Below are 26894 nucleotides of genomic sequence, written 5' to 3' on the forward strand. Positions count from 1 at the left end.
CTGAAAGTCTCCTGCCTGTGAAAGGGGGTTGATACCATGTGACCATTTAGAAGGTGCTTTGAGATCTTTGGTTGCTGAGCATTGCTTTTATTGTAACCCCTCTATCCGACACTGCAGCCAAGCCCCAACTGCTCTTGTTTAGAACAGAGCAGGAAAAGCTGGGAAGAGCAAAACCCAGTTCTGCTGGCTGCCACGCCACTGCTCCAGCCCCAGCTCCTGCTGCCTAGAACGTTTCTGGCAGTTTACTGCTCTCTCCTTTTCCTTCCCAGGTTTTTTACTCTTCCCTGAAAACACAATGTTACCTTCTTCCACTCTCTTCCTCTTCTCTTTGCTCAGCAGGCCCTGGCTTCTCAACCACTCACACAGCAAAACCATAGGCAGTGTACCATGCCAGGGCCAGAAAGATGTAGCCAGACCTGGAAGCTGCTGGTCATCGAGCAGTAAGTACTGCTGAGGTCACAGGGGCAGGGGAGCTGCTGTCCCACCAATGCTGCTAGTCAGGTGAGGCTAGGGAGGTAACAGTCCCTCATCACACAGTCTCACAAGTAAACTGGAGAAATGTGGGCATGGCGGAATCAGGGGCATAGTTACGGGTGAGCATGGGTGGGCCCTGAGCAGGCCCACTCACACACTGCTTAAACTACCTGCACAACTGGAGCTGTCTCGGCTGGTGGCTTCCTGAGCGTCCTGCTTCCAGTCACTTGAAGTTTAGGTTTTTCAGCCAGCCCACCCGTGTTAGCCAGAGGCCCTGCCAGATCATGGCGGGCTACGCTCCTGGGTGGAACTACCACTAAGTGGTTATGTAATTTGTTAAACACCTGCAAACAAGGAGTAATTATTAGTGGGAGGATGTCAGATTGGAGGGAGGGCTCAAGTGGGTTCCACTGGGATCTGTTCTGGGACCGGTGTTGTTTAACATCTTTATCAGTGATCTGGCTGTAGGAACAGAGAGCAGACTGATCAAGTTTGCAAATGGCACAAAGCTGGAGGGTGGGGGGGTTGCCAACACTTTGGAGGACAGAGCTAAAATTCAGAGGGATGTTGATAAATTGGACAACTGGGCTATAGACAACAAAATGAAATTCAACAAAGACAAATGTAAGATGCTACTCTTAGGCAAGAAAAACCAAATGCACAAATACAGAATGGAGATAACTGGCTTGGCAGCATCACTGCCGAGAAGGATCTGTGATTTGTGGTGGATCACAACCTCAACAAGAGTCAGCAATGCAATGCTGTTGCAAAAAAACCAAATACAATTTTAGGCTGCATTAAAGAGGCACAGCATGCAACTCCTGGAGTATTAGCATAGCATGCAGCTGGAGTATTGCGTCCAATTTTGGTCACCAATGTATTGAAAGGGTGCAGAGGCGAGTGACAAAGCTGATCAAAGGGCTGGAATGCGAGCCATATGAGCAAAGGCTGAAGGAACTGGGTATGTTTCATTTGGAAAAGAGAAGATTAAGGAGGTGGACGTGATAGCATCTTCAGATACTGGAAAGGCTGCCATAAAAAAGATGGAGAAAAGTTGTTCTCTTTTGCCACAGAGGGCAGGACAAGAGGCAGTGGGTTCAAACTACAGCCTGGCAGAGTTAGATTAAATCTCAGGGAAAATGTCCTAACTGTCAGAGCAGCGGGCCAGTGGAACAGACGGCCTTGGGAGGTCGTGGAGGCGTCATCACTGGAGGTTCTCAAAAGGAGGCTGGACAGCCATCTGTCCTGGATGGTTCAGACACCACATAGCCTGCATCTTGGCAGGGGAGGGGAGGTGGATTAGATGACCCTTTTAGTCCCGCTAACTCTATGATTTTATGAATGGCTGAAATGGCTGTGGGTGCCCAGCTGTGCAGCAGGGAGCAAGCTAAGGCATGGTGCAGAGAAGGAAGAGGGCATGCCCTGGTTGCCCAGCACCATGCACTACGCTGGGGCTGTATCAGAGGCATGAGCTTGAATCTTGGTTTCCCTGCATCTCTGCAGAGAAATACTGGCCCCTACACAGCTCCCCAGTAGCGGGGCTGTCCTGCACCCAAGCCTGGGCATCAGACAGGCAGGCGAACTGTGCAAAATCGGTGCCTGGCCTGTCAGCTCCTGCAGCCTTTTACTGACTGCAAAACACTCCTCCCAAACTCATCTGCAGCAGCCCCTGCAAGCTGACCAAGGAGGGAAAACACGCGACAAATGAGCTGCAGTGTGGAGACCTTGCTCCTTCACACTCCCTTGAAGAGTTCACCTCCTCCACTGAGAGAGCAGTCTGAGGCAGGACTTGGCCCCAGGTCACCCCAGCATGTAGATAAAGGCGCTCAGATGGGATTTACTTTAATTATTCGTGTTCCAGGTGGGCCTCTGAGGTCACTGCTCCTTCATACAGACTTGTCTGCTTCCACTCGAGGAGGCAAAGTGTCTCGATCTTTATTTATGGCCCTCCTCTGTTCACGTCCTCCTGTCGATATGACACATGCACACTGGATAGGATGGCTTCCCGGCTGTGGAGGATGGGCAGATACAGGCCTTGCAGAACACAACCGCCCTGGCATGCTGTGTATACTGACAAAACCGGGGCTCACAGTGCAGCCCGTGTGCTACACAGCAGTAACAGCCCAGGCCCAGAGCCCCCTTGGACAGACTTCCTGGAAGTCATTGCTTGGCTGGTGCTATTATTGTTATTTTATTTATTTAGCCCACAGAGCTTGCTCTAAGAGAGGGTGGTTTCCCACAGCCTCCTGTGGGCTGATCTGCTGGGCCTATGTGGTGTCTGGGGACAGGATCAGGCCGTCACACAACAAAACACAAAGATGCTTGTGGCAGCCCTTCCTGAGGCACTAAAAACTGATCCAAATGCAAAATCCTTTGTGCTGCAATCACTACTCACTTCACAGCAGCATGCCTGCACTTCCTGGAAGGCAGGAATCTCTTCCGGAAACTTAGCTTAGTTTATCACAAAACACTGAACAAGTGTTAGTAACGTCCTGAATGCACGCAACTTCCTGCATACACACAACTTGGATAGTGCCTATGTTCACATGACTATGCCAAAGACGTGTCATCTCCCCATGTGCTGCTTCCATGGCACTGTTTGCTTCTGATGCACACACAGAGCACACTCGGCTTGTCCGAGACAGAGTCCTGCCCCAAGCGCAAACATTTTGGTGACAAGGAAATGACGATCAGGAAGTTTCAAGTTCCTGAAAGACGTTCCTAGGCCCCTGGGATGTCATGAAGAGCTCAGGCTGCCCCGGTAAAACTAGAATGCATGTTCTCTTCATTCTTTGCACATGCAAGTGGCATTTGTTCATGCAAAGAGGTATTTGCGCGTGTGATCAGGTCACCTCTGCTTTATGGGAGATGAGGCAGGCTTGTGAGATCATGCCAATTCTGCCTTCTAGACTCCTGCTTCTTACTGTGCCGATACTGCACTAGACATAGCTTCAATTTCCCCTTGATATTTCTTCCCCAGCTCCATGTGTGAATTTCTCTACTCTTGCTTACCATGCCCTCATCCTGCACCTCCCTTTTCTGGTCTCTGAGAACCCAGGCTAGCCCCCACTGAGTGAGCACTTGGAGCTGGTCTATATTTTTACTAAAATGTTTTATTCAGATAAGATCCCACACAGCACATAGACAGAAACCTAGACAGCAAAGCAGGGCAGTGCCCCGCCAAAGCAAGGCTGCCACCATGAGGCTTGGCTGCTTTGCAGAGCCATCCACACCCAAATGGGTAAAATGGAAGCAGGGACTGGTGCTCTGGGCTAATTAGTAAATGTACCATGATCTATGACAAATCCCGTGATGGCTTCTTCTGCCCTATAAACTGCTGTTACGGGGACACTGGTGGCCAGGCTTTTGAGGATGAGCAGCAGTAGCAGCTCTATCAGATGAGGGTCCTGCTCTAAGATCAGCTTTTCCCACCCCCATTCCCTGGCAGGAAACGCTGCCCAGCCCCATGGGACGATGAGAGGCAGTTCTGGCGCCCATCCCTCGTGGCAAGGCGGGGAGCACTGGCCTGCAGCATCAGGCATCCTGGCAGTGCAGAAGGCTCTAGAGGCCCAGCTCCACCCCTCCCCCGCATGCCCCACCTGAGAGACTTAGCTTCCACCACCCCATGTACGATGAGGGACAAATCAGCCTCCAGGTGATTCAACTGGCCACCCTCCCCACAGCTGAGCTGTTTTCTGATTGGCTGTTGTGCTGCACCGGCTAATGATGAATGCAGAGGCCTGGCTTCCTCCGCCCTGACGGATGCGCCAGCACTCCAGTGCAGCCAGCGATCCCTGGAGCCAGCATCACTGACGGCAATGCCACTGACGACTGTGGGGCTGCTCTGGGGAAGCAGGGCAAGGGGGGCCTGAGGCTAATTGTGCATGGGGGCAGCCCTTGGAATCTGGACACGCCGCGCAGGAGGGACATGCACCCTCTGAGAGCCCAGCCGCTGCTGCCACGCCACACGCTGCAGGTGGAAGAGATGCTCGTGTCCTGCTTGAGCGGCAGGCTCCAGGGGCCTGTGCTTTTGCCCTTCCCCTGGCTAGTGACTCTGCAGGGCAGGTGTCTGTGTTCTGTCCCCTGGAGTGGCTGGGAAGACACAAACTCAAAGCACTCCCTGCAGGGCACTGACTCGCCCCTGGGGCAGCACTATCGCTGTGGGGTTTAACGGCTTTCAGATTGCTTCCTGTAGCCCTTCTGTCTCCATCAGCCACCGAAATCACAGCCCTGGTATCACTCTCCACCTAGTGGAAATGCAGAGATTAGGAGACAGATCAAAAGGCATCTTCAGTTTCATCTCCCAAAGCAAGCAGCCGACCAGACAGCTTTAGGAGCCTCTGGAGACACTGGCTGAAGATCTAGGCTCTTATCCTGCTGATGTGCGGATGGAGGCGAGAGGTGTGTCATTCATACGGCATCTGTTTGCTGGGATACGTATATGGAGATGTTCAGGAACATTGCAGGTTGTGGGTATGTTTCAGATATGTCTCTCTGTGTTATACTTAACTCTGTGTAGGTATCTCGGTGGGTGTTGTAGATTCTTGTGCGTGTGCGTGCTGCAAATATCTCTGTGTATGAAGATGTGTGCATGTGTATTTTTAGGATGACAGCCTGGCAGAAATTGGGATCTCCCCTTCCAGTGAAGTTGTCAGTGTGCAGCTGCAGGGACACTGAAATCTGATATTCTGGACTGGGAGGAACCACCTGCTTCCCTGAGCAATTCGAATAATGCTTGTGAGTCCACAGCCTCTCTGTTAAAACATCTCTGCCTGCTTTCACCAATAACTGACTGAGCATCACAACCACCCTGTGAGGTAGGGCGGGATGATTGCTATTGTACAGGCAGGGAAACTGAGGCAGTGACTTGCCCAAGATCATACTGGGAGTCATAAGAATACCAATTCTTCACATTTCTGTAGCGCTCCCTGCTCCTGGCTCTCAAAGTGATTTATGAAACTGGGTCAGTGTCATTATCCCCTTTTACAGACAGGGAAGCGGACGCCAGGGAAGTTACGTGATTTGTACAAGGTCATGCAGAAAGTCAGTGGCAGAACTGGAAACAGACCCCAGCAGTCCTGACTCCTAGTCCCTTGCTCTAGCCACTATTCAGCACCCTCCCTCACATCAGGGAGCGGGGAAGCATCTCCTTCAAACGACATGGTGACTTGTCAGTCATGGCCCTCGCATCCAATAGCATTGGGGTAGGTTTTAACAACGCCCGACTCTGCTGCCACCACGTCAGGATGTTGCTGGGACCCGGACCCCCAGCCTGCTCCAGGGCAGCACAAGGCATGTTTGTTACATGCTGTACAGAGCGTCAACCTCCCTCTGCTCTGCCCAGCTCACAGCTAATCCACACGTCCCCTGAATGTAACGTGTTCCTTAGCAAACAGGCCTGCCTGCTCCCCTGCCTGGCCTGATGTGCACACAGCACGGGAGCACGCTTTAATCCAGGAGGAAGGTGGAAATCAGTTAGGAGAGAAGGGGCCCTGGCTGCCAGCCCAGTCAGTCTCAGGACTCGTAGTTGGAGGGCGGATCCACTTGTGCAATTCAATTAGACAATTTGTTGCTGGTAAATGACAATTCATCTAGAATAGATCCTGGGAGAGCGAGTGAGCCTGGAATCATCTTGCATTGGATCCCATAGCCCTGGAGTTACGTAACAACCCAGATGGATTTGCAAGGGATTAACAATACTTAAGGCCAGTTATTTGTCACAGTCTGTCATGGAGTCGGTGAGTTTTGCCATTTAAAGACTTGTCTGCTCAGTCGTCCCCCGCAGAGCTCCGCCAGCTTCCAGATGGTGGGAAACCATGACGTTTCTGGCCTGGATGGTTGGCAGGATGATCCTTCGCACATGCAGCATCCCATAGTCGGTGCTTTCGCCAGGTGTTCCCTTCCTCCAGACGCAGGTCTTTGGAGAGGAGCAGCTGAGTGGGTCTGTTTTGTGACTCACAATCGGCTCGTGGGTTGTTTGCCACGAGGCCCTCAGGCCGGCGCTGGCTCTATACGGCGCTCGTCCTGCCTTGCTGTGACGCTTACTGTGTGTGCGAGTGCCCCGATGGAGGGCCGTGGGTCATGCCAGCATCGTGACCTGCATGGGCATGGCCCGGGGCCCGTTCCCTAATACAGCTTTGGGGCCGGGAAGCTGCTGAGCTGAAACATTTCTTTCCACTCCCTTTTCAAATCCCTCCCCTAATTGCAGTGGGGGGAACCTCATTCAGACTTGTAACAGGACATGGGAAATCTCCTGTGAGCTTGGAAGCGCAACAGCAAATCTCTTCCCCGTCATTGCCGCTGCGAGAAGAGATCAGCCATAACGCCGCTTTCCAGCTCTCCAAGCAGCAGCTTGGGTTGGGGAAGCCAGCCCCACCGCCCTCCAGGATTATTGTCTTTGGAAGGTCACTGCCACTTCCAGTTGGGTTCTGCATGCTAGGGCCAGAGACTGTTTAGAACCCAACACACTCATGATGTTCCCAGCTCGGCCACTCCAGAGACACTGCCATCCTCCTCACCTGGAGGTGGCAGTCTGGGCCCTTTCCACTCAGTGCAGTGCAGTAGCAGCTACTCCCACCCTCAGGTTTAGTGTAACCAGCCTCGTAACCTGCTCAATGGCAGGCAGAGAGCTCCCTGTCACTTCCTCACCAAACTGATGCTTAGTCATCGCTTGTGGGCAATGAATCCCCGCAAGGGCTGGCTTGGCTCCTGCGGGGGATTGTTTGACTTTCAATATCCACCCTTTGCCATGCAGCAGTGCTAATTTCTCCAGGAGGGTCTGGCTGCCCACACTTCACTTCAAAACACAGCAATGGCTGGAGCAATTTCACCACACCCTGTGTCTCCGTCAACTGCAGCTGAGTTGTCACTTGAGCGCATACCAGGCCTGCCCACAGAGAGGAAACCACTTACGTGGCCACTTGCGGACAGCCCGTGCTGGGCAATGGCCTTCAATAAAATAACGAGGCAGCATTACCAAGAAATGTAATCCTGCTTTCAATCCGGAGGGTGACGGTAAAGAGTGGTCTTGATTTACAACAGGCGACAGGAACAATGAGGTTAGTAGCTGACGTGGACAGGGCAACCTTTAACCAGACCAATCTTAAACCACATTACAAACTGAACACGGGTGAAGCCCAACAGCTGGCCAACTGCCCACAGCAACACTACACAACAGTAACAAACAAACAAGGATGCCATCAGCGGGAAGGCTGGGGGAAATTAACTCTCTGGTCCTGGACAAATTCTGGTTAATGACCCTCTACTCTATCAAAACATACTCAGGGTTCTTTAATGAAAACAAGGTCAGGAACTCGGTTTTACGTCTCATCCAGTGTGATATTTTGTTCTCTGAACCCAGGAGAAAGAGGCTGCTTTAATTCACACAAAAGATTGTGCTGATTAAGAAAAGTTAAGTAAGAAAATCAAGTTGCTTCTTTCATCCCCCTAGATCACTGGAAAGGAAAGTGCTTGACTGCTAAGGAATCTCTGCTTTGATACCGCAGCTGTTGGGAGGACAGCGAAGCCTGTGGCAAAATAATACAGCATTTTCCTGATAAAAAGGAAAATTGTTGCATTCATTTTCTCTTTCTCCCTCTACCCAGCCCTAGCTGTGGATCCGGCTGGTTCTTGTATGGTCTGATAAAGCCACCCTCCAAATCGCTGCTCAAAACATGGAAAACTAGTTAAAAAATTGTCTCATCTCTAAGAAGGCAAAAGGGCCTCATCCTGCCTCTTGATTTTAGCAAAGCTTTTGATACAGTCTCCCACAGTACCCTTATCAGCAAGTTATAGAAGTATGGGTGGGATGAATGGACTATAAGGTGGACAGAAAGCTGGCTAGATCACCAGGCTCAATGGGTAGTGATCAATGGTTCAATGTCTAGTTGGCAGCTGGTAACAAGCGGACTGCCCAGTGATCTGGAGGATGGGGTGGATTGCACTCTCAGCAAGTTTCACTACGATGGGGGGAGTGGTAGAGATGCTGGAGGGTAGGGATAGGATACGGAGTGACCTAGATTGGAGAATTGGGCCAAACTCAAACATTTCTAAAATAGCATTCCTGCAATGTGCAGAGCAGAGAGTCTCCACGGTGTGCTGGGGCAGGATAAGCACTCACTGGGGGTGACATGAAGTGCTCATTGGTAGCTGTCTGCCATTCCCAAGGCATCCCGAGAGACCCCCCCCTCCACCATACCACACCATCCTGCATCCTCTCGCTCTTGCCATGTGCCATATTGAGCAGCACAAAAATCAGCCCAGAGAGGAGGGAGTAAAAGGCAACAGAGATGCAGGGAAACCACAAAGACAGAGGCAGAAAAGAAGGAGCCAGCTAGAGAGCAGGTCAAACCTTTGCAGAGAAGAGACATGCATCTGGGTCTCCAGACCCAAGACCAGTGCCCTAACTAGCAGGGCTCAGGGTCTTGCACTCGCCCCGACCACCTCTCCTCCTGAGTCCTGTGTTTTGTGAGACATTTTCACAGGTCTCGTTTCCATTCCACAATGAAATATTGAAATATTGTGTGCAATGGAATTGTTGTTCTCCAGCCAGTTCTAATGGAGACAGAGCCAGAGAGAGGAGGTCATGTGAGAACGAAGCTGGGTGGAGTTATTTCTGCAGTGCTCTCTGAGGAAGATCCCTGGTACAATAGATTTAGCCATCAGGTCTGGCTTCAGTTATTTTTCCAGAATAACTATTGCTGCAGTTTCGTGTACATTGATTCATGGAGTGGAGTAGGTTCAGAATTCTTCCAGTGGCAAAGGAGATGTCTTTACAGAGGACCAATTGCTTAGGCAGGTTTACAGAGTAACTAGAAGTGGGTGAGGTCATGTAGAGTCCTAATTTCAGGCAACTCCTAATTTAACTGAGGATGAGATGGGAAAAATCGAAGGGGCGAGAATTGCATCCCTCCATCTAGAGCGCACCGATTGCCTGGCAAGAGCAATGTATGCATGAAAGAAAAGCTGGAATGTCTGCCAGAGCTAGGAGTCACCAGCATGACAAAATCTGGCTGAATGTAGGCTTGTGGTGTTGTTTAAAAGCTCATGCTGCATGATGTGCAGCCATGTCCTTGTCCGGTTTGCATCAGACAAGATGACATTAGGTTCCATTTCATTCCCGAGAAGGGAGCCATGTTTTATGGAAATGTATTAATCAAATCTGACCAATCATAGCACAAAGGAAACGAGTCACCGCATTTGGGCTCCCAACAGATAGCCCTGCAATATTGCTAAACCCAATGCAAGCCATGGAACAGATGGCAGCTCAGATAAGATAGTCCCAAGGCCAGCGTGAGGAAACCTGGACTGCAGCCAGTGAGTTACTTATAACACAAAGCTCATTGTGTGACCACATTCAGCTAGGATGACATGTGATCTGGATCCGGAAAAATGCCAGACTTTCATTTATACACAGAATAAACAGCAGCCACGTACTCACCTCGGAAAAACAAAGTGCCTCTAAACACCCACGTACCAAGAGGCGTATAAAATGCTACCCCACTTGCAACACTCTCAGTACAGCAGTACTGCGTTATATTCATACCTGTGTGTAATAAAACCCACACCGAGTACCTGTGTGTCTAGGTTCCTAAAATCTCCATGCCCTTCCTTTGACAGAGGAACTTCCCAGTAAGTAGCCCCATAAAACACAGCTAGGGAATGATGAGAACTGCGTCAGAGCAGGTCGGATGCAAAGCCGTGCCCAGGGCCATCTCTAGGGGGATGCGGGGCCCAGGGCAAATCACACTGTATGGGCCCCCTTGACGTTTAAAAAAAAAAAAAAAACAGGTGAAATCTGGTTACAATGAATGTCCAGGGCAGCTGCAGCCTGCCCACCTCCCTCCCGGTCCTGGCACGCAGTTGGGACCCTGGTGGCAGCCATCCACCTCCTGCCTGCTTCCCGCTCACAGCTGGGAGGACAACCGCCCGGCTCCCAGCCAGTCCTGGTACAAAGCTGGGACCCTGGCGGCAGCCGCTCACCTCCTGCTGGGTCTCAGCGCAAAGCGTTGGGCCTCCCAAAGCACGGGGCCTGGGGCAGTCGCCCTGATTCACCGTACCCTAGGGACGGCTCTGGCTGTGCCTGTGTGTAACTGGAAATCACAGACCTCCATAAGAGCTGACCAAATGCTTTGAAAACCATCGACTCTCCAATGAAATCCTTCCACGGCCAGCGAGTCCCCACTGCTGCGGGATGAGCACGCATTCTCCAGAGCTGGGGAAGGTCCACTTTTGTAGAATCAGCCTTTTTGCTCAAAGGCGAGCTTACCCTCAGTGATCCAGCTGTTGGAGCCGCATGTGCTTTGAGTCCCCCGTCCGCCCCAGCCTTCAGAGAGGAGTTTCTGTGGGTGCTGAGCGTGGCCCATCCACAGCCATTAGGTGCTGGGGTGGCTCTCCAGGGAGCCGAGGCGGGCGAATGCCAGAAAACAACCCAGCTTCTTAATCATCTGGAGCCTTGAATGGTCAGAGAGGCTGAGAGGAGTCAAAGGTGCCTTTGCTTGGCTTAGGGCTCACCTCTAACTGCTCTTCCTGGCACTTCCCAGGCCCCTTTTGGCACGGGCTGATCCTTTCGTCAGGCTGTAGGGAACTTAGCCAGAAATGGTGCCATGACATCACCTTCCCTCCAGGTGACACCCCACTGAACGGGACTCTGCCCCGGCCCCTCACCCCGTCCTAGTGCTGCAGGCCCTAGGTGGCCCCTAACGCCTGCCTCTGACACATCTGCTACAATACCTTGGGTTTGCTGCCTTCTGCTGGAGGAGGGCAGCAGGGACTGTCACTGCTGGCACAGTGGCTTCCAAGCAGCCGAGTCCCTCCCCAGTCAGCGTCACGCATTAATCACCAGCATGGTGGAACTGTTAGGGTCTCTCCATTGGTCTTTATTTCTTATCCAAGGCTCTGGGCACGGTTCCAGCCTGAGAGCTATAGAGAACTGATGGGGACTCAGGGTTTCAAAGAGGAATTTGCAAAGCAAGGGAAACAGGAAGTCTCCTTCTAGAGCCAAGACCTTCACAGGGAGATCATCCCACTGGGTACACGGTCTCTGCACAGCGACGTTCCAGGTGCTGTGGTCCCCCCACACCTCCAGGACTGGTCACAACCACACAGTTTCCAGTGAGTTTGGCTCGTCCCTTAGAAATACACAAAGAGTGGAAGGAGGGAGCCCTCTAGTGGGGGCCCAGTATTTAAAACATCTATGGGCTTGACTGTGATCTTCGTTCCCCCAGCCATAATTCCACTGACCTTCGTAGAGGTATTCCCAATTTAGACCAATATAAGCAAGATCAACATTTGGCCCTTAACCCTGACACTATGCGCCTGATTCTGGTCTCACATCTTATGCTGTATAAATCTGGAGTAGCCTCAACCCCAGATCTGCATCAGGCATGATGCACACACCATGGAGGAGCTGTTTGCCAGATACACCATGCTGCGCTGTTTGGAGTTTACTGGGACTCACATTTCACATGGTGACCATCAGGGGGCTGGTTCTCCACATGTGGCCAGGCCTTGCTGCTAAGCTGTGCCCATGCCGGATCAGACAGTGTGAACTGGGGCTGCTGCATGGCAGGTAGGCCACAGATGTGTCAAGGGGTCTGGACAAACCCCCGTTATCTTTTCTTACCTCTTCTTTATCCCCCACCTGCTCTCCGGGGTTCTCAGCCAGCTCCACATCTGGGTGACCTTACAGAAAACTGGCAAACACCCACCTATCTCAGTAGCTTATGGAGGCAGATCGTCCCCAAGGTAATTGCAGTTCACCCTGAGCCAGCAGCAGGAGAGCTGTCACACCCAGCACAACACTGCAGTCGGGGACCCAGAGCAGACAAAGCACTTACAGTCTAGTCTGCCTGCAACATCAGCTGTCTGGAGACACATGCCCTTGGCCTGCACGCACCTTCCCGGCTAGCTGGAGAACAGCAGCAGCTGGGGCTGAGTTTGGCAGCACATCTCCAGGCTCTGACACTGTCAGCACTTCCCCTGTTACTGGCAGCCTCCAGGCTACCAAGCCAGGCACAGGTCTCCTGAAAGGCAGCTCAGGCCCAGGGATCCTTTATCCCAGCACCAGTGCTCTCAGTTCAACCCTGGAGACCAAGCCCCAGGGAAGGACTCAATGCTCATGTGACCCTCTCGCACTTGGCAGCAGGGGATAGGGGGTGTTGGCCTGCAGCTCCACACAGTGCAGCACGCTGCCTCCACCCAGCACATGGGAGAGGACGGGAGAGCCGGTGTCACTGCTGGCGGGGGGTTGGGTCCTGACACAGGGAGGCTGGCTCAGGAGAGCGTGCGCGTGCTTTTAAAACAGAGCATTCCGTCTGTGCAGGTGCTGTAGCTGGTCGCTGGGCTAAGCCGGGGAGCAGCCAGAGGCACAGAGGATATGCTCTCTCCTCTCTGACGCTCATGCAAACACGCCACAGGATAGGGGAGAACGCCTGGCCCTTCTGCAGCTGGCCAATGACAGCATGTGACATGCTGTGAACAAGCTCTGCTCCAGATGCAGCTATAGCCCCACCACCACCTCTGGAGTTACGCAGGGCTCGGTTTGGCCCACAGAGGCCATGAGGACAATTCACGCATGGACCAGCCTCCTCAGACCAGCAGGGACAGTAAGCATTGAGGGGAATGGAGACCCGCTCCAATCTGCAGCAATGCTCATGGCTCCAGCAGAGCTTGGAGTGCAGGGGGGCTGCAAGCCCAGCCCGGATAATGACGAGCAGAGGCAGCTCCCTTTGCAGCCCTTCCCTGCAGCAGCCTGCAGGAACTCTGTGACATGAGCCGTTTACAGCGAGGGGGCACTGGGGCACTTCCCTCTGTATCCCACACACACACAGAAGAAATGATGGCCACAGCAAAGCTTAGTGGGGAGCCCCCTGCTCTACCTGTGCTATAGGAACAGCTGGTCCTCCAGGACCTGGTGTCCCCAGAGTCAGGGCTGCCCCTCACTGGAGCAGGGCTGGGCTTCCCTGTGTTCCTCTAATTCTGGTTGGCTCTGTGCTGGGAGCTGCCCGTGGCTGGGCTGGCTGCACTGATCTGGGGCCTGGGTGCCAGCATCAGGGCAATGAGTGCTGTGCAGTTGGCTCCATGATTGTGCCCCAGGCAGGCCTGGCTGGGAGAAGCAGCTGCTGCTGGAGGTCTGAGCCAGCGAAAGCGTCATAAAGCAGCAACGAACATGAACCAGATCAACTGCAGCTGGGTTAATTCATGTAATCTGCAATAGCCATTGGAAACGTGAGGCAGCGTTTAGTTTCATGCAGTCTCTCCAGAGGAATCAAATTAGGTGCACGTCCCTTCCAGTTTGCATTAGTGTGCAAGCAACCGGGACAAATCACAGCCACGCGTTTCCTCAGTCTTGGAGCCCCAGCTGGGGGTCTGCCCATTGGTGTCCCACAGGGGAGTAATGGGGCCAGACAGTTATCTGGGGCGATGTCTCCTCGCCATGGCAATCACAAGCTCCATGAATGGCGCCGCAATGGAAGGAAGCACGAGACGCACCTGCCTACGGGAAGTGAGCAGCAGCCTGGATGCAATAATTGTGACAATTGTACACAGGGCACAGAGATTCTATCGAGGCCTGTGTCAATGTCGGCTCTAAGCTCCAGGTTGGCTAACCGACGGGCTGACTTAAAATCGCTGCTGGTGGAGGAAAGCTCCCAGGTGGAACATTTGCTGTGATCTTAACCCTGTCCTAGGAAGTGAGCTTTTTAAAAAAAATTTTTTTTTTTTTTTTTTTTTTAAACAAAGCTAATGTCACACTGGTGAGGTTTGCCTAACAAACACCCGGCAGACTGGAGTCCTCTCCTCAGCCACAGAGCGGGTGCAGGCTGGGTGTGGCAGGGCGAGATTCCCAGGTACAGCCCCGCTGCTAGCTGCCCTGCCCAGGCCTGCTGCGGGTGGCGCTCCATGGACCTGTCCATTCTGGCCCGCTGCTGGCAAGGCCGACTGGCCCAGAGCTTTGTGAGGACACATGGGCCCTGAGAAACTGGTGGGAGCCTCACCACGCTGAAGTCACCCTGTAGAAGAGGCACTGCAGATGCACCCGCTCCTCTAGCGCCGTGCCAACAGCCACTATGGCCCTATGGCATCTCTTCTCTTCCCTCTGGCCAGATCCTGGTGAGCCCTGCAACCTACGCAAACAAAGATCCACTAAACTACACTCAAAGAGATGTCACTCTGCCCCACTGGGCTCACTGCTCTGCAGAATTTTCACCCCTTCCCAGGCTCCGCATGGTTGTTCTCCCACTCTGGTGCAGAGTGACACCTCCCAGGGCTTGTGCCCTAGCTAGTCCAGACTCAGGACCAAACGTGTCAGGACATTCCCACACCACCTTCCCCCTGGCCAGCAGGGGAACCCGGCCCTGCCTCCTCTGTGGCCTCCAGTCCAGGTGTAACACATGCGTCTAATCGGGAGATATTGCTAAGAGATCTATGGGCGGGGCAGGAGTTGTGTCTGAAATTGCTAGGTTGATTTAGCACTCCACAGCCCAAAGTTTTTGGAATTGGGTGGGGTAGTTTGGGGTACACTCCCGTGGGTTCCCTGGTGCTGGGCTCAGACTCCAGGAGAGCAAGAGTCAGGGCAGCTGTTTTACAAAAGGCCAGCTGCCCCGTGAGTGGGAGGCTGAGCCCCTGGAGCAGAGAGCAGGCTGGCTTCCCTAACGCACTCTGAAGCGGGTTGCAGCATGTTAGTGATATTGTTAACCCCGCAGCAGGGAAGCCCCGGCCATGCTAATCACAGAAAACGGGGAAATCCTTACTTGTATTTTAATTGTATGCTTTGAATATTGCTTGTTTTTCAGCCAAACTGTTTTAGTTAAATTGTCTCACCTAGTCTGATTAAATGTAATAATGGGAAACAAGTCACCAGCACCTACAGTCAGGTTAGAACTCCACATTACACCCCCACCATTTGCAATAAGGTGCCAGAAAGGAGTGGGCAGGGCCATTGGATACCATCTGTCCTGCTGAGCGCAGAATGAAAATGGAAATCTGGGGTGGGGGGACGTACCATGACATGGACATTCTCCCTGCGCCAAGGGCCTGGAGCCCTGGGCTGCCGGAGCTTGAGCTTCTACTGCAATTTAAGGGGATGATTCTGTAAGGTCTGAGGCCTTGTTTTTTTTGGCTAAACAGTAGCAGCCATAAGCTAAGTAGTCACATCTTCACATTCCTGAAATTACATCAGCACAATGTAACATCGGGCTGTTAAGAAGTTGCTACTGTCCTAGTAGGATCTACCAGCAGCCACTCATGAAACAGATCTTAAAAGGTGTAAGGAAATCTTTAATAGCATTCTGTCTGGCAGGGAATCACTTTTCCATAGTTGTGGTTGTAAAAGCTACACTTCTTATTGCTTGGTCTTATGGTGCTCACTTCTCTATTGTTTATCTGAATGATTTCTGTCTTTTTTTATTGTTTCATAACACTGTGTGAAATATTTAAATCAATTAAGGTAGTATTTAGAGGTTTTTAAACTGCGCTTGACAAAGCCCTGGCTGGGATGCTTTAGCTGAGGTTAGCCCTGCTTTGAGCAGGGGGTTGGACTGGATACCTCCTGCAGTCCCTTCCAACTCTAACCAATCATACGTGACCATAGAATCATAGGATATTAAAGAATTATTTTGTAATGTAACTGGTTAAAGTAGAGCTAAGGAGGACACAAGCTTCACTATAAAAACTGGGCTCCAAAAGGGAGACCAGCTAGAAGAAAAAGGGCAACAAGAAGACTAAAGACCACCTCCAAAGATACGGTCCAAGATCAGAGCTGCTAGAAGCCTCTGCATGACCATGACGTACAGCAACCAGAACGCAGATGAGACTGACCTTGCCTGGCTGACAGGGAAAGTCCACCTGCCTGATCAGGCTTGGTGCGCATAGCATTGGATGCTTAGCGGGTGTACTATGTTTGGTAATTGTTAACAAATGACCTTAACTTCTATTACTGTGTAAGACTCTTGCTAGGTCTACACTGACGGCAGCAAAGTCGCCGCTGTCAGATCGACTTATCCGGATCGACTGAGTGGTCAGTGAAGACCCACTCAGATGATCCAGAAATCGATGTTATTAATCCACCCCTGCAAGTGGCGTAGCGCTGCATCGATGGGAATGCAGTTCCTGTCGACATACTGCAGTGAAGACAGTGTGCAGAAGAGAAGCACAGAAGTCGACGGAAGTTATTCAAGTTCTTTGCGTAACTCCTGTTGACTGCCGCTGAATCACGGAGGTAAGTGTTGACCAAGCGCCTCTCACTGGTAAAAGATCCTGCAAACCCACAGTTGTATACACTGAGCCCTATGAATTGGGAAGGGTGTAGGGACTTCTATTAACTGGGTTAGTTTCACCCTGAGCCCTACAACTTGGGTACAGGCGACCCCGAGTCCTAGAGTGTGACTTGGGTAAGGATAGGTGCCTTTCCCCCAGAGCCCTATGGACTGGGAAAGGGTGGGGGTGCCCTACTGTGTGGGTAACAATTCTGCTCTCAGTCACCCAGCTTCCCTCTGGCAGCTCTATCTGTGGCTGTGAAGTCTCAGTCAGTGGGTGCAGAAGCAGGCCCTGTCAGTGGTTCACGGGTCAGTTCTGGAAAGGAGAAGGCTGGTTCGCTTCCCTCAGCCAGCTGGTAGTCATCCCCTCCCACATTCTTGTCAAGTGGGGGAGTCTCCAATCATTTCCAGCAGTATTTCTGATGAACAAATTAAGTCAAGTTCCTCCCCCCATGGGCAGAGCTTTCCCTAATGCCAGAATCAGAGAAGCTATTTCATGTGGTAATTACAGGTCATAAAAGGAGCTGTGCCAACAGCATTCGGCAGCCAGGCCCAGCGAAAGCTCATTGTGCCAGCTAGCCCAACAACCATTAAAGAGAAGACGCTCTCCCCCCAGACCCTGCACTGCGTTCTGCCTGTGGAGCTCTTGCTCAGCTCCAAGAGGGAAACGTGCAGGTCTGGGGGAGGTGGGAAGGCAGATAGTCCCCAGTGTGCTGGGTGAGGCAAATGCTTTCCTGGGAGCTTTCCCATGTGGCACACAGCTGCCCTCAGCATCAGTTCTGAAGACTACCTGCCCAGACTCCAGCTTGCAGAAGGGCATGTGCCGTCTCACTCCAGTGAGCTGAAGTTCTCTGGAAGCCTGGCTGTGCCAACTGAGCAGGGGTGCAGCTCACCGTGCCTCTGGATCCTGGCAGGTTGCCAGTGGAGTGCCTAGCAGGGTGTAACTGGGGTGCCTCTGCAGGGAGAGTCCTGCTGCTCTGTGCTGCTCCATAGAGAACAATTCTGGGCTGATGAAAGGCTCCCCTCAGGCGGCTTGCGGCAAATGTTCAGGCCTGGACTGGGTTGAAAGGAACCTCGTGTTCACTGCACAGAAACACCTTGCAAAGGGGCTGATCAGCCTCCAGCCTTGTTGACTTGCCCAGTGCTTTCGGGGCTGGGTGGGGTGCTGAGCCCCCAGGAACAGGCACTTCAGACAGAGCTGATTCTAGGACATTCAAAGGCCGATAGACACGTGAACAAATAATTTGAATCAAGACTGAAAAATGGGCAGGAGATTTTTGTACAACTGAGCTGGGCCCAAGCCCCAGTCCAATCCCTACACACTGGGGTATTCAGAGCCCAAACCCACAGCCAGGTACGGATGGACCAAGTGGCCTCCTCCATCCAACTCTGAAGTTTCTGGAATCCAGGCTGGAGTCTGCACCTGGGGCCCAAGCAGATTGCAGCTCATGCTGGGCAACAGTTTGGGGTGATTCTCATTTGACCAACCCTAGTTTATCAAAGAACCACAAAGCATGCAAATCATCCTACAGTCAGCCCCTCTCAGGGCTCTAGCTTCAGCAGGCTCTGCCCTCAGCCACAAGAAAACAGCACCATGGCTTGTTGTCTGACAGACACACGTAGGTAACATCTCGGATCTAGATTGCGTTGCCAGCATTCTAGGAGATTAGCCAGAGAGCAGGGGTGGATATGTGCACACAGTGGTCTGACTGTAGCCAGAAGGCCTGGCCAGCAATTTGGGTACAGGAAGGAGGCTGAAAACTGTTTGCCCAAACTACTGGGTGAATGCACTGCTGGAAGGAAGGGGTGATTTACACAGGATCTGTGGCCAGGATGAGGCCACACGGAAGGGAAGAGCCTGGGCACCACCTGATGAGAGCAGCTGTGTGCCCAGCCAGGCCCGTGGGAACACCCAGGCCTCCATAGCGTTTAAAATCTGGTTGCAGACCCTGCCTCTTGACATTTACACTGAAAAGGACTCAGCAAGTCTCCCTCTAAGCGGGGCCGGATTTCCATTAGGACATGTCATGTGCCTAGTGGTGCCAGCATTCTAGGGGCACCTAAACCGTGGCAGACTGACACAGGCCAACTGGGCCCATGCACCAATTGGAGGGCCCCCACACCTAAGGGAGGGCCCCTGCCTGAGCGCTGGAACTCTGGCCCTGCCCCTTGCTTCTCCTCCTTTCTCCTGGGTTCCCACCGCCTTGCTCCTTCTCTTCCCACTGAGGCCCAGCCCCTGGCCAGGCATATTCCCTCTGCCTGAAGCTGGCCAAGTGGATTGCCCCAGCCCCTCTCCCCCACCCCCCATTGCCCCCTGCACAGAGTTGACCAAGCCAGCCCTTCTCCCTCCCATAGTACCCCCACCCCCTGCATGCAAAACACGAAAAAGTCAGCTGTAAGCAGAGGGGTGGGGGGGCTGAAGATGCTATACCTAGGGGTCACGTAAGGGGTAAATCTGGCCCTGCCTCTAAGGGGCTGTCTTGGCATCTGGCTAGCCATATCAGGCATTTCTGTTTTCAACACATGCTTGCCTCTATGTGCCTGTACTGATCCTGTTCCTGTCCCACCCTCCTCCTGTGTATTCACACTGCCTAGCACACATGTAACTCCCCAGCTCACACACTGCTGCTCATCTCTGCATACTAATAGTGTGTCAGGGGCTTTGGCTTCAAGCCACACTGAATCCGACAAGAGCCCCTCAAACAAGCTTCAAATGCTGCCAAGAGTAACCGAATCAGGAGCAGAGGCAAGACTGGAAGCACAAATCCTCAGCACTGCTGATCTAGAGCCTCCACGAGCCTTTACCTCCATCTTGATCATCTCCAGCCCCAGAGCTCCTCTGCACAGTCCACACTCCCTCCCTGGGGCTTAATTTGTAATGAGAGAGTTGCTGGGGCTATGAACAGCCAAACCTAGAGGTGCCCTGGCACAAATTAATCATGGCACCTTCCCTACCTGCTGTGCTGTACAGAGAGCTTCCATGCACCCCCCCCCCCCCACACACACACACACACTGCAGTGAGAACAGCAGGATTTCGCTCACATGGATCCCCCACTCTACCTGGACTCCAGGCCAGGAGGAGACAATCCAGCAGCCTCACCCAAGTGGGCTACCACACCTCTGCTTTCTGGTCTCCCATCCAATAGTCTCTCTTCCACACAGTCTGCAGGTCTAACCCCCCAGAGCCACATTCACTGTGCACAGAGCACATGTTGGTAATGTACTCCATAGTCACCGTTAACCCCCACAGGGGCCCAGGCACTAGGACACATGATGCACATGGGCTGGGCATGCCATGGATAGGGGGCACGGTTTGTGCTGCTCTGCTTGGCCAGCACGCAATGCCACAGGGAGGAGACAGACCCTCCTCCTGTGTCTTCAGGGAGTTTTTCTGGGATGGGAGCAGGGTGGATAAAAGTCAGTGCTTTTTGGGAGAGGAAAAAAAAAGCCAGATGTTTTTGTTTTAAATAACAAATGCAAAAATATTAATGTTTTTCTTAAGAAATTAATCTGTGACAATGAAATCTGAATTTAGTACAAAATATGTTAAGGTCCAAAATTATAAGTCTCAGAAACATTTAAATAAAAAAAAATACCAAATCCATCAGCCTCAATCAAAAACTTTAGAGGCTGTTTTTCTATACAGAGAATCAGGGAAAACATCCAATCTCTGAGGTCAAGCTGTGTTAAGTGCTTGATCCTGTGGAGACCCAGGGCAGATTGGCAGTCAGAGGTGTTGGGACTCTGCCACTGCCTCCCGACAGGCACCCTTGTGTAGCTTATCAGGATCATCCACTGAGCCCACCTGGGTGGTCTCATGCTCCTACTTTCATACTTTCTTCCTACCTGAGCTCTGGTTGGCTCAGTTTTCAAATTATGAATACTTATGAATCCAGCCACCATGGAAACACTTTACAGCTCATGGAAAAACTCTGATCTGACCAGTAACTACCAAGCCTTGCTTCTGGGCATGTCAGAGCAAAGCCATTTACTTATCTCCCAGGGGTGCACAGACCCCTGCTGTATTCTAAACAAGGTGTGTTAGACTATTATGGGAGTATTTATCAGCTCCATTTTGACAGTTAGTGGTGGACTTCTGAAACGGCTTGTTGTTGCTCAGTATCAAACACACAGCTAGAGATTTCCTGCTTATGAATAAAGGTTTGGTTTGAGGCATTTATGAATTTTAATATTTAAAGAGTGGGTTCCCCAAAGTTATTTGGTCTGGTGCTAGAGCTAAAGATTTAAATAGATTTGAGAATCTTTATGATTTATTCATGGTTTTCCCTAGAAAACTAGGCTTAGAATAAATTATATCATTTAACCAGTGAGAGTTGCAGTAGGAGGAATCTTTCATTTACAATCTCATTTTTAATGCGGTGTTCTGAGTAATAGTGCGTGACAATGACTTGTTACCATTTTGTTTCAGGGTCCTGCTTAGACAGGAGGTTTGAACATCCGTCATGTCTACAATATGGAGTCATCTGCTGATACCACCAGCAGTGCTGCAAGTCATCATATGCCCGACAGTAAGTTACCTGTTTCACATGGTCTAGAGGGGCTCGTGAATGGGAGTGCCAAGCTCAGGGCAGACTGTTAGAACCCACAACCCGTTTGTATAATTAAGTTTCACCAACCAAGAATCAAATGTGCAATCCTCAAGCACTAGAATAGCATTAACATGGCATCACAGACTGTCTTTGGGCACTCAGGTCTATTTTGCCACCCAGTACTGGAAAGCATTCATTGAGCTGAGTTGATGTGGTCCCTGCCCATGGAGAGCTTTGAAAGTGCAATACCTGCCCAAGGTTTGTTGCTTGCCACAGCATCAGTGTGAGATGGAACCCAAGCAGGCCCGAGGGCTCAATGGTACCCCAGCTCTCAGGCAGTACCCCACAGGTTCTGCATTCCAATCACAATGGGATACAGATATAAGCGAGATTAATGCCTACAGCAACTCAAGTATTGCATAAAGTCCATACACGAAACATTCTTCTAAACCTTAGATCTCTTTTCACAAGGCTAACGTGGTGAGCCAGGCTAGTTTCCAGCTGTGCACATGCCAGTGTTCACTGAGAGTGAGGGACCCAGGCATGAGCTGGCACCCCGGTCTTCTAGGATCACAACCTGGATTTAAGAAAGGTCTTTCTTCATCCTCCAATATGACTATGGCTGCATTCATAATTGGGACCAGCAAATTCCAGCCAGACGCCATAAGTGAAGAGATCACTTGCTTCATTTATGCAACAAGTTCTCCCTTCCCCTTGTTCAGAGCAAACATTCCATTGACATTGTTCAGTCCATTATAACCAGGCTACAGGTTGCTGGATAGTGTATGAGAAGGGAATTGAAGAGAGTGTGCGAGAAACATTGATGGGAAATTCATTCATCTGAGTTTTGGTGGGTAAAGCAATGTAAACAAGGATCCAGTATAATGTGCTTATCTGACACTAGAAGGGTGTGTGCACACCTGTTTTACAGAAAAACTGATACATGAAGAAATGCCAACAGCAGAATATTTAAAAGTAGCAGTAAAAGCCATAAAAAAAAAAAACACTGAACAAAAATTCAAGAGTCCAGTACGTAGCTTTGTCACAAGACACTGCTGCACATGCAGCATAAGATAATGAAGGGAGCCTGAAACTTGTAACTGATGGGGGAGGGCTCATTTGAGGTATCTTTTAGCCAAAGACTTCTTAAGTAGGACTCCAAGAATAAAGGAAAATGTTGCTGAAATCAAATACTTCTGTGACAGCCACTTTGCTTTGTCTTCACTGGAGAAGGCAGGAAGTTCCAAATAAATTCTCCCCCCAGATGCATGATGGAATTCAGTGGTTGGCTGAGCCATTAGTAAAACAAAAACAAAAAAAAAAAAAACCTGTCTACATTGATGAGACTTTGTGAAGAAAATGGTGACAAAATAGATGGACCTATCGCAGCCAAAGCAGTCAACACTGGACTAAAGAGAAATGGAGACTATATGGCGAATATACTGAAACCTATTTCCATAGCCTTGGCCAGTCTGCAGAAAGATTGCTGCTGTACTGCTATTGGAATTTGGAAAGCACTTTGAGGCACTGTGAAGGAAACCTGCCACTGGATCCCGGGAGGTTTAAGCCCACAGAGCCTGAACACAGCCCAGTCACTGCAATTGTCTTGGGGTCTGTAGCCACAAGCTCAGGGCACAGGTCCTTGATCTGCCCCTGCTCAGGGATTCCAGACAGTGCAATCCCTCTGCCCAGTCCCTGGCACCAGGCCTGAGCCCTCCATATCTTAAAAGCCCCCTCTCCCAGGATCCCATGCAAAGGTTTGAGCCTGGTGCATTCTCTCTTCAAGCTGCCACGCCACAGGGTTAGCATATAACGCATGGAGGTTTAAACACACTATTGCCCTGTACTTAAGTCACACGTGTGATGCATAGAGTGCTACAAAAATCCTGAATCCTGCACACATTTCCCTGCCTTTGTCTCCTCACCACACCAGAGCCTTCTCTGGGCTGAGCTCAGGGTCACCTGGTGCCATCCAGTGTCCTTCTGTTGCAGCGCATAGCTTGGGTTTGAAACATGAAGCCTTTCCCTCCTATCTGCCTTTACTGACCATGGCTGGTCCTTCCCATTCCCAAACTGCCTGCATGTCTGAGTCTCTAAGTCTAGTTTATATGTCCTATCACAGACATCTGTCTCTTTGCCCTGCCTGGGGAATTTTTACTCTCTCCACTTGCCTGATTGCCGGGCTCCTCCTCCCCTGAAGGAATGAATCATAGAAGAGGAGGGTTGGAAGGGACCTCCGGAGGCATCTAGGCCCACCCCCTGCTCAAAGCAGGGCCAACCCCAACTAAAATCATCCCAGCCAGGGCTTGGTCAAGCCAGGCCTTAAAAACCTCTAATAATGGAGATTCCACCACCTCCTTAGATAACCCGTTCCAGTGCTTCACCACCCTCCTAGGGAAAACGTTTTTCCTAATATCCAACCTAGACCTTCCCCACTGCAACTTGAGACCATTGCTCCTTGTTCTGCCATCTACCACCATTGAGAACAGCCTCACTCCATCCTCCCTGGAACCCCCTTTCAGGTAGTTGAAAGCTGCTATCAAATCCCCCCTCATTCTTCTCTTCTGCAGACTAAGCAAGCCTAGTTACCTCAGCCTCTCAAATCATGTGCCCCAGCCTACCAATCATTTTCATTGCCCTCCACTGGACCCTCCAATTTGTCCACATCCTTCCTGTAGCAGGGGGCCCAGAACTGGACATATACTCCAAATGCGGCCTCACCAATGCCAAATAATCACTTCCCGTGATCTGCTGGCAATGCTTCTACTAATGCAGTGCAATATGCTATTAGCCTTCTTGGCAACCAGGGCACACTGCTGACTCATATCCAGCTTCTTATCCACTGTAACCCCCAGGTCCTTTTCTGCAGAACTGCTGCCTAGCCCATCAGTCCCCAGTCTGTAGCAGTGCTTGGGCTTCTTCCATCCTAAGTGCAGGACTCTGCATTTGTTCTTGTTGAACCTCAGATTTCTTTTGGCCCAATCCTTCAATTTGTCTAGGTCACTATATCTTAGATACTTCCCCCCCCCCCCCCCAGTTTAGTGTCATCCATGAACTTCCTGAGGGTGCAAATCCAGCCATCCTCCAGATCATTAATGAAGATGTTGAACAAAACCAGAAATATCCTCCCCCAGCTGGAGCACACCCTCAATAATGGTCATTGAGCTCTAATGACCAACTGTTGTCCCTAGTCTAGCAGAGACATGACAACCCTGGAACACCTGGCAGAATCCACATATACAAACAGTGACGGATTTGTGATGGAGCTGTTTGCATAGCAACAACTTCATAAATTCTAGTTGATGTCATAAGTCAGCCTAGGTTCCCCAAATCAGTCTGTGTGTACTCTGTGTCTGTGTGCGCAGTGTGCTGTGTGCGCACTGGGTGCCAGGGAGACCCTTAGAAGCTCCCTCCTGCCAGTTGCTCCTGCTGTGGCAGCAAAGTCATGGGCCAAGGTGTCAGGACAATGAGAACTTGTTCTGGGACTGGACCCTGCTCTAGTGCCATGTTCAGAAGGGAGAGAGCAGTCACTGCTCATGACTGCCCAAAGGCGCTCGCCCTACTGACAGCATCATTTCTGCCGAGTTCAGCCACAGCCCAGCAACCAGACATGGGCCTGTTTGCATGCACTATGGCAAGTTCTGTCACCCTCTGGTAGCTCGGTGCCAATTCCAGGCATTTCACAGATGTCTCTGAAAGCTAAGGAGCTGGCAGTGCCTAGCCTGGAGAGAGACTTGGCATAGTATCTCCTTATCCCAGACATCCCTGTGCTTGCCCCCATGCTGTGCCTACACCTACATTGCCCCCCCAACTCCTCGCCAAAGGACCAGCCCTGTCATGATGCTCCAGTGCATGGTCCTTGCCCACACACCCCCACTATAACAGAGACCCTGCTCCATGCCACTGGGCAATGGTCGTGCAGTCTCACTGCTGATCCTCCCTGGCCCCTACGGGCAATATGTTTCCAAGTATTATGAATGACAATATTCTAACTCTGAATGTTGCATCTAACATGGGAAGGCTGCGTGATCATGAGGGGCTGCCATCTGCACGATGTATGCTGGAGGGTGCATGCTGCCAGCATTAAAACTTCCTCAGAATTTCTAAACGTTATAGGTAACAATTTCCTAACAAAGGATTGCAGCCAACATGGGAGATTCTGTATTAGATCTTGGCCTAAAAGAAATAATTGATTACAGAACTAAAAATTAGTGGTACCTTATGTACAAGTGATCATGACTTCTCACATGCAAATAGAATAAAATCCAAACCAGTAATATATGCTTGATGCTATAAGGCCAATTTCACAAAGTTGAAAATGATTATGAGCCAAACCCATTCAGAGAACAAATTTAAACAGAAAAAATGAGTAATAAAAATTGTGAATGTAAAAACATTTGACTAGATACCCCAAAAGCCACAATTTCACCATTAAGAAAGAAGTCTGCAGAAGTTTAAAAAAAAAAAAAAACAAAAAACAAAAAAAACCACCCACACACACCATTCTGGCCGACAGGGGATGTTAAAGTAGTTATAAATAACTCTCCTCCCCAAATATATAATACAAATGAAAGAAATGGGAAATTGATAGTAATGAATAGAAAACAGAAGCTATGAATTGTACAAAACTGATAAGGAAAGCAAAAGGGTGCAAGGAGAAATCTACAGCTAGTAGAGCCAATGACAGTAAGGAGGGTTTTTAAAAACTATTAGGAACAAAAGGAATCTTAACAATTGTACTAGTTCATTACAAGATGCAAATGGTATAATTGTCAATAATCAGAAAAGGAGAAATGTTCAATAAATATTTCTGTTCTGTATTTAGGAAAAAAGTCAGATTATTCATATCATATGATGACAAAACACTTTCCATTCCAACAGGAAGTCAAGAGGATGTTAAACAGCAGCTATGAAAGTTAAACATCTTTAAAATCAGCAGGTCCAGATAATTTGCATCCAAGCATTTTAAGAGAGCTGGCTGAGGAGCTCTCTGGACCATTTATGTTGATTTTCAGTACATCTTTGAATACCAGGAAAGTTGGACTGGACAACAGCAAATGTTGTGCCAATATTTAAAAAGGGGAAATAGGGCAACCTGGGTAATTATAGACCTGTCAGCCTGATGCTGACCCAATGTAAAACAATGGAGTGGCTGATACAGGTCTTAATAAAGAATTAAAGAAGGGGGTCATGGGGTGCTTTACTCACCATTGGGGCACCTCCTTATGGCCATGGCTGGTGATTAGCTCTGCCAATCTGAATCCCCTCCCTGCAGGTGCTCACACTGTCTCTCCCTCAGGAATTGACAGCTCCCTTTTAGTGGCTTGGTCCTCCAGCCAGATCACTGTAGCTTTCCCCTTCCAGGTGGTATTTATGTACCAAAGTCTCTGTACCAACCTTCCCAGGAAGTCCTCCAAAGTCTCTCAACAGTGCCACTTATTCACTGGCTGGTAGAAGAACCTAGGACCATTCTCATCTCCAGCTTCCAGTTCAGGGACCTGACAGCTAGCAGCTAAGGTCTGTACTGTCCCACACCTTGCTGCTGTTTCCCTGCCCACTTCCTATATTGCCTCCATCAGGCTCCTTCTCTCCCTGGCCACAGAGAGAGTGACCCAA

At 50.6% G+C, this 26894-nt stretch overlaps 1 long non-coding RNA gene across 3 annotated transcripts; it reads right to left on the minus strand.

The window, feature by feature from the left end:
- Positions 1 to 3603: 3603 nt before the first annotated feature.
- Positions 3604 to 26894, minus strand: LOC137154031 (uncharacterized). Of its 3 annotated transcripts, none has more exons than XR_010920030.1 (2): positions 26487 to 26894; positions 3604 to 4721 (listed from the first exon to the last, which is right to left on the minus strand). It is a non-coding gene; the product is annotated as an uncharacterized lncRNA (long non-coding RNA). The 3 variants fall into 3 exon arrangements; XR_010920031.1 differs by lacking the exon at positions 3604 to 4721 and adding an exon at positions 14418 to 14597; XR_010920032.1 differs by lacking the exon at positions 3604 to 4721 and adding an exon at positions 17452 to 17784.

Source organism: Emydura macquarii, unplaced genomic scaffold, assembly GCF_026122565.2.
Source record: "Emydura macquarii macquarii isolate MOO-44397 ecotype Brisbane River unplaced genomic scaffold, CSIRO-AGI_Emac_v2 contig_1253, whole genome shotgun sequence".
NCBI lineage: Eukaryota > Metazoa > Chordata > Testudines > Chelidae > Emydura > Emydura macquarii.